Here is a 14,194-nt window from a genome sequence, read left to right on the forward strand (position 1 = left end):
GATGCTCATCTTCATTAGTTATTAGAGAAATGCAAATCAAAACTACAATGCGATACCACCTCACACCTGTTAGATTAGCTATTATCAACAAGACAGGTAATAGCAAATGTTGGAGAGGCTGTGGAGAAAAAGGAACCCTCATTCACTGTTGGTGGGAATGTAAAGTAGTACAACCACTATGGAAGAAAGTATGGTGGTTCCTCAAAAAACTGCAAATAGAACTACCTTATGACCCAGCAATCCCTCTACTGGGTATATACCCCAAAAACTCAGAAACATTGATACGTAAAGATACATGTAGCCCCATGTTCATTGCAGCATTGTTTACAGTGGCCAAGACATGGAAACAACCAAAAAGCCCTTCAATAGATGACTGGATAAAGAAGTGGCATATATACACTATGGAATACTATTCAGCCATAAGAAATGATGACATCGGATCATTTACAACAAAATGGTGGGATCTTGATAACATTATACAGAGTGAAAAAGTAAATCAGAAAAAAACAAGAACTACATGATTCCATACATTGGTGGGACATAAAAACGAGACTAAGAGACATGGACAAGAGTGTGGTGGTTGGGGGGGGGGGGAGAGGGGCACAAAGAAAACTAGATAGAAGGTGACGGAGGACAATCTGACTTTGGGTGATGGGTATGCAACATAATTGAATGACAAGATAACCTGGACATGTTTTCTTTGAACATATGTACCCTGATTTATTGATGTCACCCCATTAAAATCAATAAAAATTTATATAAAAAAACAGCAGCTCATACACTGCAGTACAAACAGTGTAGATTCTACAAATAATGAGTCTGAGTTCAGTCCTTTGTCAATAATCCAGTGTTCAGTATTAGCTTCCCTCTGGTTGTTGGTTTAAACAAATTAAGTAGTAATGATTCCAATTTTGGAAATAAAGTTTCAGTGTGAACATTAGTGAAACAACTGAGGGCACAACATTAGGAAATAAGCCTGACCTGTGGTGGCGCAGTGGATAAAGCATCGACCTGGAACACTGAGGTCACCGGTTTGAAACCCTGGGCTTGCCTGGTCAAGGCACATATGGGAGCTGATGCTTCCTACTGTTCTCCCATTCTCTTTCTTTATCTCTCTCTCTCTCTCCCCTCTCTAAAATGAATAAAATCTTTAAAAAAATAAGATTTTCTGCCATATTCCAAAATGTTTTTCAGACTTTGATTTGAAACCTATCTTTTGAAAATCACAAATCTTAGCAGTAACATTTCATAATCCTCATCTCTTAGCATTTTCCTTTTAGAATGAATGACATTTTCCCATTTAAGTCAAGACATTTTGGGAATTAAAGTTTCCCTGAGCTTGTCCTCTTACTGTCCTCAGACACAGCAGTGTACATTATCAACTACTCATTCAGGGTCCCCTCTCACTGCGCCCAGCAGGGGGACCGTCAGCAGGCCCGAAGTTCTCAGCAGCACTAACATTAATTAAGAAAAACACATTTTCAGGGGGTCAAAACGAGGTTACGCAGAAGGAAATACAAAAAAGGGCTTCAGATTTCTTCCTCAGCATTTAGTGTACGTGATTTATTGAGATCCTTCAATTTCTCAATAGCAGAAGTTAGTAAAATCTCTCCATGAATTTTGTTGTTCCTTGTTCGAACATTTACAGCATTATTAGTTTTTTCCTTTTCTCCAACCACTGTAGGAAAAAAGAAAGGGAAATAACATTTTAAATCAACAATTTACAAAACATTAAGGGAACAGTCACATGACAGGCATCTTACTGGGCTTTTCTTCCGTATTAATTACTAAATCTCATCAGTAAGCTTCCTGAGGGAAGAACATTGTTTAATCCAGGGGTCCCCAAACTACGGCCCGCGGGCCACATGCAGCCCCCTGAGGCCATTTATCCGGTCCCCACCGCACTTCCAGAAGGGGCACCTCTTTCATTGGTGGTCAGTGAGAGGAGCATAGTTCCCATTGAAATACTGGTCAGTTTGTTGATTTAAATTTACTTGTTCTTTATTTTAAATGTTATATTTGGTCCCGTTTTGTTTTTTTACTTTAAAATAAGATATATGCAGTGTGCATAGGGATTTGTTCATAGTTTTTTTTATAGTCTGGCCCTCCAATGGTCTGAGGGACAGTGAACTGGCCCCCTGTGTAAAAAGTTTGGGGACCCCTGGTCTAATCCCATCTCTTCTGTCTGCTGAGAGAACACTTATTGTGGTCCTGGGATAGAAATGGGAGCAGAGAGCTCTTACAGACACCTTGACCTGACTCTACCCCACCCCCATCCCGCCTAGGGCTGGTTGGGATGGCCCAACCAGCCAACCAGAATTTCCTGGAATGTAGGTAAAAAAATGTATTCTCTCTTGTCACCTATACTGTGAGATGATACAGGAACTTGCCACCACGTGTCCTGCCATCTGGAGGGAAGAAATGGTCACCAAGTAAGGCAATGCAGTAGAACCCACGGACAGCATGAAGAAGCTGAGAACAGGGACAGAAAACGGAGACACAGTCCTGGTGAGATTGCATTCCTCTTCCCAGTCATTCTTCCAGTGGTCTGGCTACTGAGTTCCACCTTCCAGGTGGTTGGGCACTCAGTGCCCTTCCCATAAATCCCACCTTGGTCAAGCTACATGAAACTTCTGTCGTCACAAGAGGTGACTGAAACATCACGATGCTGACTACAGAGTCAAACATGTTTGATGGGAAAGTGTAGACAGGACAACTCTGCGTATTTATTTTGTCTTCTACAGAATCTTTCAGCTGACAGGAGATAATACTATGCATTTCTGCATTTAGTTATTCATGTGCCTAAAGAAATTTTTTTGCCACTTAATTATTTTCTTTTGGTCATCTTAAATTTGGAACCTTGTACACTCATGAGTTTAATTATAAAGATTTCTAACAAACCAGAAAAGCAAAGAATATTTTAGGCCTGTTACATCGCTGAAATGTAAGTAGAATTTTACTGAGGGGGTCATTTTCACATTTTTTTCCATCCGCTGGTCTGAGATACTAAATCTTGCTGGTGTTACCAGACTACAGGACACTCCCTCCAGCAAACAAACAGTCCTGCGGCCCAGCCTTCCCAGGAACACCGCACCCTCCCTCTGTATGTGAGTATTCGACAGTTAACCTGAGAGGTTTAATCAAGCAGTTAGACCATAGTTTTTATTTTAGGTTTTGGAATTAAGGCGCAAGAAAGCTAGCATTTATGAGAACAGATTCAAATTGAAATTACCCAAAATAAAATTATACTGAGCCAGCTGTGCATTTCAGATTTTCTTATTTAGTGAACAATTATGATCTAAATCGACGTCGGCCATGAATCCTTCTTCAGAAAATGCACTGGATACCTACAAGAATATAAAACGCTGTTATGACACTATGAATGGTCGCCAGCCTCCAGTGACCCACACCCTTGTGGCCTTCCCCCAACACTGCACTAGCTTGGTCTGTGTGACCAGAGGCTGGGAATGATAGCACGTCACTTCTGAGTTTCCACCCATTCAGATCACTGCCTCCAGGGCAGAGCAGCTGCCATGTTGGGAAGACAGGAGGGCACAGCCCAGGTGCTGACTCGTAGAAACCGTCAGATAATAAATTTTCTTGTTTTAAGCTGCTAAATGTTGGAGTACTTTGTTGCACACCAGTAAGTATTCTTTTTTTTTTCTTTTTTTACAGAGACACAGAGAGTCAGAGAGAGGGATAGACAGGGACAGACAGACAGGAACGGAGAGATGAGAAGCATCAATCATTAGTTTTTCGTTGCGACACCTTAGTTGTTCATTGATTGCTTTCTCATATGTGCCTTGACCATGGGCCTTCAGCAGACCAAGCAACCCCTTGCTTGAGCCAGCGACCTTGGGCTCAAGCTGGTGAGCTTTTGCTCAAACCAGATGAGCCCGCACTCAAGCTTGCGACCTCGGGGTCTTGAACCTGGGTCCTCCGCATCCCAGTCTGACGCTCTATCCACTGCATCACTGCCTGGTCAGGAGGTGTAAGTATTCTTACATGTGAGAAAAATAACTCACATGTGAGATGTTTTAAAATATCAATTTCTAAAAAAAAAAAAAAAAAAATCAATTTCTCACAAACATGAAGAAATAAAATAGATGCGATCCAGTACATGAGCATGATTCAGATGTGACTCCCAATTACAGAAAACACGGGTTGGTCAGTGGATGCGTTAGTTATGCAGTGCTTTAAGGCATGAATACATTTCAAGTCAAAAACCTTCACCCACCAGATGCCAAGATGATTATGTACTTTCAATGTCTCTGATTTTACCTGAAGTGCATAGTTTTCACAGGTTGGCCCCACAGGGATGACCATTACCTGGCAAGGAAACAGCCAGAAAGACCTGAAAAAATATAAAAGATAAGTACTTTCAAAATGACCATTTATTACACGATTTTTTTTATTTTTATTTTTCCGAAGTTGGAAACGGGGAGGCAGTCAGACAGACTCCCGCATGCGCCCGACCGGGATCCACCCGGCATGCCCACCAGGGGGCGATGCTCTGCCCACCAGGGGGCGTCACTCTGTTGCAACCAGAGCCATTCTAGCGCCTGAGGCAGAGGCCACGGAGCCATCCTCAGCACCAGGGAAGACTTTGCTCCAGTGGAGCCTCGGCTGCAGGAGGGGAAGAGAGATACAGAGAGGAAGGAGAGGGGGAGGGGTGGAGAAGCAGATGGGCGCCTCTCCTGTGTGCCCTGGCTGGGAATCGAACCCGGGACTCCTGCACATCAGGCTGACGCTCTACCACTGAGCCAACCGGCCAGGGCCTATTACACGATTTTAAAAATAACCAAAGATTTTTTTTTTGAAGTAAGACTTCACAAGAGAGATTATATTTATATAAAGTGGTATGGAAGTAAAACAAATTACATTAACAATGAAAAGGCAGGCCCTGGCCAGGCGGCTCATTTGGTTCGAGGGTTGTCCCGATAGGCCAAGGTTGTGGTTTCGATCTCCGGTCAGGGCACATACGGGAAGCAACCAATGAATGCACAGCTAAGTGGAACAACAAATGATGTTTCATTCTCTTTCTCTCTCTCCTTACCTCTTTCTCTAAAAATAAGTTAAAAAAAAAAAAAAAGAGTTAAAGGCAGTAGAGCAGACATGGGGGAAGTTGGGAATTCTTTTTTTTTTTTTTTTTTTTTTTTGTATTTTTCTGAAGCTGGAAACGAGGAGAGACAGTCAGACAGACTCCTGCATGCGCCCGACCGGGATCCACCCGGCACGCCCACCAGGGACGATGCTCTGCCCACCAGGGGGCGATGCTCTGCCCCTCCGGGGCATCGCTCTGTGGCGACCAGAGCCACTCTAGCGCCTGGGGCAGAGGCCAAGGAGCCATCCCCAGCGCCCGGGCCATCTTTGCTCCAATGGAGCCTCGGCTGCGGGAGGGGAAGAGAGACAGAGAGGAAGGAGAGGGGTTGGGGTGGAGAAGCAGATGGGCACCTCTCCTGTGTGCCCTGGCTGGGAATCGAACCCGGGACTTCTGTACACCAGGCCGACGCTCTACCACTGAGCCAACCGGCCAGGGCTGGGAATTCTGATAAGAAAGGGAGGGGAGGGTGGGCTGGCAGATGGCTAAACCGCCCCTTAACCACACCACTGAAGCCCACCATGTCAGCTCAGTGCCTCACTTTTTCCAAACATGACTTCTGTGGTCCAAGCTGTTGCACTCTGACAGGAACTGGGCCCTACGTGGTGCTCTGGGCAGAGGTGTGGCAGAAAAGTGCACAGCACAATTAGAGTGGGTGTTTTTTCTAGTGAGGACATGTCACACTGGCCTTTGCATGACCAAAGGGCTCTGATGTCATCAACCTGCCATGGAGAGTTGGCTGTTCCCTCGGGGTTATGGTGTAACGAGGGATCAGGAGTGACCATTACTGATGGCACACTGAATCTTCAGAAGAGATCTAGTTGATGGAACTTGGGGAGGTCTGTGTTGTTGAGCTCTTGTATGCCCTCCGGTGGCCACTTCCTTCATCAATCACTGAGCTACAACCTGGTAGCAGAGTGGGCCCTTCTGTATTTCAATGCTGAAAATCTCCTCACAGAGGAGGCCTTTGGGTGGGCAAAGCACCCTCATTCCTCATTCTGAGCCATCACCCACCTTCTTCTCCCCCCAATCTAATTACTTCTTAGTCTCTGACCTCGTAGCCAAAGCCGTAACCAGAGTCCGTGCATCAGTGTCCCCCCTGCCTCGGGCCACATCCCCTTCCAGGCAGAGAGGGCTGACTGCAAGACGGACCTCTCAATACCCTGCCCATCCCGGCACAGATGGGCTGTGCTACAACAGCGGTTCTTTTTGGATTTGGGCCATTGTGAACGAGGGTTCCACCGAAGTCCATGGTCACAGCTTACCCCAGGAGGAAGCAGCCAGGGCTGAGGGAAGATGGCAGTAATGGCGAGAGCCAGCACCCTGGGAGTGTGGGCGCCGCTTTCTAGATAGCAGCTTTGATGGGCTTAAATCCGTGTGAAGGTAACTCTCTAATTTTACTGAATGCCCCAAGTGAGGCAGCTTCATGTCACTCTGCCTTTGTTTTCTGATTTGGCAGGTGTAACAAGAATTTTTTATTTACTGTTTGGATACTTGCTAACTATAAGGCGGGAGACACCAACTTTTTTTATATCAATTTCATCTTTTATGCTTGATCATTAATAATAGACATAGATTTCCTTTTCTGTATCACTTACCATTTCCCCCCAAAGTCTTCTGACAGAATGGCTATCATTCTTTCCACTGACCCCAGAATGGCCTGATGAATGATCACAGGGTTCTTCTTATCATCCCCATCCTTACTGATAAAACAAAAATGCACATTTTTTTTCTTAAGATTCAGTCATAACTTGATCCTCTTATCTTACATTTAAAAGTTACTTTCCCAAACTACGTAAAACAATGAGTTTCTCACAAATCTTTAGGCATAAAATGTGCCTTTTATTAGAAATAAAGTTTTCTTCTAATGCTCATAACTTTTATAAACCAAAGGGAATGAAATTCATTATCCAGGAGGAAATAAGGTGGGTCTCACCGGGACCTAGACCTTGATTTCTATGTATCATTCTCCAACATTGTATTTACTGTAGTTTTCAGTTCTAAACTTCCATTTCTCTTTGGAAAAATGGCTGATTCAAAAGCTGGGTCCGGAAAAATACAAATAGGCCTGCAGCATCTTGTAGAGCCAGTGAGCAAAGATGCACTAATTTTTTTTTTCTAATAAAGAGAAAGGATGGGCATGTCAAACAGACACAGGAGCCAACACAACAGAACTAGCAATGGCAAAGGCTAACAAAAGTTGGGCAAAAGATTTTAATGTTGTTATTTCATTATAACCCAAAGTTTAAAATTAATATTCACAAAGTTTATACTGATATAAATAAATAATTGGGTAAAAGAGTTCAAATCATATGTGAGAGACTCGTTCCACACCAATAACACCAATCCCTGCCAGAAAACAGATGAGGATGGACCACTTCCCAACTCACTGATGAGGCCAGCACGACCCAGACACGAAAGCCGGTGAGAGACAGTGCAAGACAAGAAAACTACAAACCAATGTCCCACACGAACACACAGACAAACAAGTAGGAGACTGAGGCCAGGACATATCAAAACGATACAGCACGGCCAAGAGGATTCATTCCAGCAATGCAGGGCTCAATATTTTTAATCATGTAACCCAGCATGTGAACAGGCTAAGGAATAAAAGTCCCGCAGTCATAGCCACTGATGCAGTACAAGAATATGACAAAGTTCAACACCCATTCATGACTTAAAAAAACCTTTAGAAAGCTAGGACTAGACAGGAATTTCCTCTGCTTGATGAACAGCATCTACAAAGACCTACAGCTAACGTTGTACTTAGAGGTGAAACGATTGTATGCCTTCCTATTAAGACTGGGAACAAGGTGAACATGTCCCTCTCCTCCAGCCTATTCCACACTGCACTAGAGGCTCAGTCAGTGCCATGGGCAAGACACGGCAATAAAAGGCACACAGACAGGAGAAGCCAGACGTGGAGTAAAACAGACTGCAAGAACTGCAAACACCTCTTTATTTCTTCTTCAGTCTGAAATTAGAGCAAATGAGGTCTTTTACATAGAAAACCAAAATAAATTATGGCATTTTTAAAAAGATGAAAATCCTCAGTTAATGACTCGGTTCTGGCTGTTTGTTGTTCCTCCAGGGCATGTCCCTGGAATGCCCAGCACAGGCCGGACGTGCACAGGTGCCAGAGGCCCCAGCCCAGCACAGGCCGGACGTGCACAGGTGCCAGAGGCCCCAGCCCAGCACAGGCCGGACGTGCACAGGTGCCAGAGGCCCCAGCCCAGCACAGGCCGGACGTGCACAGGTGCCAGAGGCCCCAGCCCAGCACAGGCCGGACGTGCACAGGTGCCAGAGGCCCCAGCCCAGCACGTGCACAGGTGCCAGAGGCCCCAGCCCAGCACAGGCCGGACGTGCACAGGTGCCAGAGGCCCCAGCCCAGCACAGGCCGGACGTGCACAGGTGCCAGAGGCCCCAGCCCAGCACAGGCTGGACAAGACGCGGGCAAGAGCACCTCGTGGGGAACAGCGCCACACAGAAGGGGAAGGGCAATGTGCAGAGGAAGTGAGAGCACGCGGCAGCCGCAGGACTGGGCCAAGTCCTCCGTGGAGAGGTTAGGGCGGGAGCTCTGGAGAGAGGAACTCCGAGGGTGAAGGCTGTGAAGGCAGAGGAGCCACAGGGGGCTGCCTTGGGACCAAGCTCTGTAGGCTGGAAATGGGCATCACAGGGAGGGAGGGAGGTGACCAGGCTGGAGGCAGGCAGGGGTCAGAGAAAATTAAGTGCTTTCAAAGCCAGGGAGGAGTCTGTACGTTTTATCCGGAGAGCAATAGAAAATCAATGGAGGATTTATGTTGTTGTTGTTTTGATTTGTTTTTGTTAAGTAGACAATATGATTTAATTGGCTCTCTTGCAGTGAGGGAGGTGTATTAGTAAGACTAGAGGAGGGGCCCATGAGGAAGCCAGTGGGATTTTAGGAATGAGGGGATGGTGGCTGGAACCAGAGAGAAGGATCAGGAATGCGGAGAATTCGATGGGTCTGCAGGGTGTCTATCTTTTCATTTGTAGTGATGACCCATGTGCTAATTACGCACTACGCTGGGAATTCAGGAATGAGTGAAATTACTCAGGGATTAGTCATGTCTTTAGGGAGAGCTAGCAATAGGGCTTGTGATAACTGGACATGAGTGAAACGTGTAGGACACCTGGGCTGGCCTGATGTCCCAGGAGGAAGAGCAGCGTGGAAAGCAGAAGAGGGGTCTGTTTTGCAGGTGCTCATGTGGGGGAGCTTGTGATTTCTTTCACCAGGCGCTCCCTAGCTTATAACATACAAGTCCTTTGCTAGATCCCCACCTAAGTATTGCTTTATCATTGAGTAATTATAGCTGACCCTGTATTTTTAATTGCATCACCCAGATGCTTACTGCTAAAAAAGGGACGTCCAATGGATTTCTGCAGGCAGAGCTTGCATCCTGAGCCATCAGAGCTGCACACTATATGCAGCATGCACAAACAGAATCGAAAGGAGGAACAGACAATTCCACAGCACGGGGGCGGGGGCAGGGAGAGGAGGTCCCACCATCCCTCTCAGCACCTCACAGCACGACTGCGCAGAAAGTCAGCCAGGACTCCGGAGAGCTCAACACCGCCACCAACAGGACCTCACTGTCATTTAGAAAACCGGCCGCCCAACAGCAGCAGAGCACACATCTGGTCAAACGCCCATGAAATAAATGTACATACCGTGATGGACTAGACCCTGGGCCATAAAACTAATCTCAGCCAGATTTTAAAAAGTTGAAATCATAGCAAATTTAAAATAAATATATGCAGCAGAGTGAAATGAAAATACAACACATCAAAAGTGACAGGACAGGCCCTGGCCAGTTGGCTCAGTGGTAGAGCGTCAGCCTGGCGTGCAAGGGGTCCCGGGTTCGATTCCCAGCCAGGGCACACAGGAGAAGCGCTCATCTGCTTCTCCACCCCTCCCCCTCTCCTTCCTCTCTGTCTCTCTCTTCCCCTCCCGCAGCCGAGGCTCCATTGGAGCAAAGATGGGCTCTGGGGATGGCTCCTTGGCCTCTGCCCCAGGCGCTAGAGTGGCTCTGGTAGCGACAGAGCTATGCCCTGGAGGGGCAGAGCATCGGCCCCTGGTGGGCAGAGCGTTGTCCCCTGGTGGGTGTGCAGGGTGGATCCCGGTGGGGCGCATGCGGGAGTCTGTCTGACTGTCTCTCCCCGTTTCCAGCTTCGGAAAAATACAAAAAAAAAAAAAAAAGTGACAAGACAGAGCAGAAGCAGTGTTACTAGGTAGATATATAGCACTAGACGTGCATATTATAGAAGAGGAACCTTCTCATGTCAGTAGTCTAGGCTCTGACCTCACCATCTAGGAAAAAAAGGCAACATAAACCCAAAACAAGAAATATGTTAACTACTTCCAAAGAACGTATCCATTTCATTTAAGGTGTTGCATTTATTGGCATAAGGTTGTTCATAATACTGGCTTATTCTGTTCATATTTGTACAATCTGTAGTAACCTTACTTCTCATTCATAATATTTTTAATTCATGTCTTTTCCTTTTTTTCTCTGATCAGTCTAGTGAAAGGTTTATGAATTTTATTGATCTTCTCAGAGAACCAATCTTTGTTTTTTTGTTTTTTTTTATTAGAGACAGAGAGAGTCAGAGAGAGAGATAGGTAGAGACAGACAGACAGAAACGGAGAGAGATGAGAAGCATCAATCATCAGTTTTTTGTTGTGGCACTTTAGGTGTTCATTGATTGCTTTCTCATATGTGCCTTGACTGTGGGGCTACAGCTGACTGAGTAACCCCTTGCTGGAGCCAGTGACCTTGGGTCGAAGCTGGAGAGCTTTGCTCAAAACAGATGAGCCTGCGCTCAAGCTGGCAAGCTCGGGGTCTCGAACCTGGGTCCTCCGCATCCCAGTCTGACACTCTATCCACTGTGCCACCGCCTGGCCAGGCCAATCTTTGCTTTTTGCTGACACTTTATATCCTTTTTCTTTTTTCGATTTCATTATTCCCTACCTTACTCCTTCCTTCCTGCCAGTTCCTAAAGCAGCCGGCTGTCCTGTCTCTGTCCTGTGGCAGCTGGATTACTGACCTGGACCTGCTCTCCCCAGTGCAGGACCGAGTGCTGTCAATGTCCTTCTGAGCACCACTCTAAGTCTAAGCATCCCACAAACTGGGATGTCTGGTGTCTCCTTTCCATTTCATTTGCTACATAGTATCTTTCCATTTCCCTTTTGATTTCCTCTTTGACACAAGGGCTGTTTAGAGGTGTGTTATTTACTCACCAAATATTTGGGAGTAAAGTTACTGACTTCTATTTTAATTCTACTATGGCCAGAAAATACATTTCGTATGAATTGAGTCCTTTTAAATGTATTCAGAGTTATTTTACGGCCCAGAATGTGTCTATCTTGGTAAATGTTCTCCGTGCACTTTCAAAGAATATGTATTCATTCTACTATTATTGGTTGGAATGTTCCATAAATGTCACTTAGGTCAAATTGTTCGATAGTGGCCCTTCACAAAACAATTTTAATCTGAATTCACATGAAAACCTGCAAAGATAAAAAAATAACAACAACCAAAATAAAATTCCTCCAAATCCCTGAAGATACTAGACTTCAGACCAAGGCAGCACGGAGTCCGTGCCGACCACCCCACCTCTTGTGCTATGCACCTGCTCCACCGTGCAGAAGATGTGGGCGTCATCCTGCTGGAAGCGTCAAACTCAGGTCAAACCACTCAAAGTTCCTGACAGCTCAGTTCTGTGAAGAACTCCAAAATCAGCAAATCAAATAGGCATTTTCCTCCAAGATCTCAGGCGATGGGCAAACATCAGACTAGAAGAGATGCAAAAACACACAGCTCTGACCCAGCACAAAAAAGATGACATGATTCTCTGAATATTAACAAGTTACAATAAAGCCCCAGGATCTGCAACCACTTTATTCTGGTTCTTAGATCATGAGTTTTAAAAAATCTTTTTTTTCTTCTTTGCCAAGTGAGAAGAGGGGAGACAGACTCCTGCATTCGTTCCAACAGGGATTCACCCAGCTATCCCCCCCACCTGGGGCTGAAACTCTGCCCTTCTGGGGCCATGCTCGCAATCAAGCTGTGTCAGCAGTGGAGGACGTGGAGATACCCTCAGCAGCTGGGGCCAACATGCTCAAACCAATCCACTATGGCTGCGGGAGGTGAAGAGATAGAGGAGGAGGGAGAGAAAGGAGCAGCAGATGGGTGCTTCTCCTGTGTGCCCTGACCAGGAATCAAACCCAGGACATCCACATGCTGGGCCAATGCTCAGCCAGGACCAGGAAACATATTTTACATAGTAAAGTCATTCTCTAGAATGAAATAGCTTGGATAAGATGACAGTAACCAACATCCTTCAGGTTAAAGAACCACTTAACTCCAAAAAGCAAAATATGTGATAAGACTGACAGCTCACTGTGAAGAGAGCGGTGTGCTCTTACGGAAAGATCTGCCTGACTTTCGGGACTCACCAGTGGCCCGGACAATTCGTGGGTTTCAGGGCGAAAATGTCTTTCTCAACAGCAAAGGTGAACATGTTCTTGCCGTAATGCTGCCAGTGGCCTGAGGCCTCCCAGAGTTTATTGTTGTAGATGCTGGGAGATAGCACCTCTGTGAAGTCACCGTGGTGATATTCCTCCTGGGAGAAAATGCACTTCAAGTTAAAAGTCCGCTATGACACACCACAGAGCTATGCAAAGTAATACCCAGAGAAGACACTCTAAACCCGGGGTTATCTCATGTGAATGTGTGATTAGTGTGCCCTTTGTTTTAGGTGTGGTACTTTCAGGATCATGAGAGAAAGATAAGTGGATGCTTAGTGTAATTTTCACATTAGCTATGTTGATTTTGCAGTACATACAACAGTATATAGCAGGGGTCTCCAAACTTTTTACACAGGGGGCCAGTTCACTGTCCCTCAGACCATTGGAGGGCTGCCAAATACAGTGGTCCTCTCACTGACCACCAATGAAAGAGGTGCCCCTTCCAGAAGTGCAGTAGGGGCTGGATAAATGGCCTCAGGGGGCCGCAGTTTGGGGACGCCTGGTATATAGTATATAATGCTTTAATTCTTTGAAAATCTACAAGGCCAAAGAGAAAGGAGAGAGGAAAATGACAGACACACTTGAGAATCTAGAAGGCTGGTGAGCAACTCCTCCGGCTGACCTGGGAAAGCGGACACCAATGGGGAGACTCCCAGAAGCAAACCCACCTCAGCTGAGAGACATTTCTAGGATCCACATTTGTGAAGGCACTGGTCTTATTTTCCATTCTCTAGCATTTTCACTGAAAATTTAATTGCCATTCTGATACCCAGTCCTATGTCTACAGATTTTTCTCTCTGGAAACTCTTAGAGTATTTTCTTTATCTCTAAAGCCTTATAATGTCTCAATAATGTGCCCTGGTGCCGAAGAAAAGAAGGCTTTCACTAAACACCCCCCACACACCTCTGTGGGGAGCTGAGACTGTCCCTTGCCCTTTGGGGCTCCCTGTGATACTGAACCAACAGGCAGAGGAATGACTCAGTTCTCTGGCCAGGGTGACTGACCCCAGTTGTTGGGGGAGATCGTGCTGATGTTATACAATGCAGAGAGAATACAGGGCGGAGACCGTGGAGAACCCTAGCAACCCACCAGGGATAGGACCACTAAGAACGTGGATCCTCCAGGAAGAAGATTTAGGTCACCTACTATGATGTGTTTAATTATACCCCCCCCCTAAAATCGACGTTTGAGTCATAATCCTCAAGACCTCAGAATGTGACCTCATTAGAAAAGAGTCTTCATAGAGGTGCCCGAGCTCAGAGGAGGTTGTGACAGTGGGTGTTAATCCAATGTGACCGGTGTCCTTATAGGAGAGGGAGACGGACACATGTTGAAGAAAGACGATGTGAAGACAAGGGGAGAATCTCCATGGTGACGAGCCTGGAGTGAGGCCCCAAGGAGCTCAGTGCTGGCTGACGCCCCACTCGCGAGGAAGTGGCACCAGAGGGAGTGTGGCCCTGCTGACCCCTCATTCACACAGGATGAACTCCTGCCGCTTCAGGAACTCAGTTCACAGCACTTTGTCAGACCCCGTGGGAAACAA

At 46.1% G+C, this 14,194-nt stretch overlaps 1 non-coding gene and 1 pseudogene across 1 annotated transcript; both read right to left on the reverse strand.

Annotated features, from left to right (window-relative positions):
- Positions 1–797: 797 nt before the first annotated feature.
- Positions 798–14,194, reverse strand: part of LOC136311151 (threonine--tRNA ligase 2, cytoplasmic-like) — a 35,870-nt pseudogene continuing 22,473 nt past the window's right edge.
- TRNAI-GAU (transfer RNA isoleucine (anticodon GAU)) lies at positions 4,703–4,778 on the reverse strand. The gene has a single exon. It is a non-coding gene; the product is annotated as a tRNA-Ile (tRNA).

Source organism: Saccopteryx bilineata, chromosome 7, assembly GCF_036850765.1.
Source record: "Saccopteryx bilineata isolate mSacBil1 chromosome 7, mSacBil1_pri_phased_curated, whole genome shotgun sequence".
In the NCBI taxonomy this organism is placed as follows: domain Eukaryota; kingdom Metazoa; phylum Chordata; class Mammalia; order Chiroptera; family Emballonuridae; genus Saccopteryx; species Saccopteryx bilineata.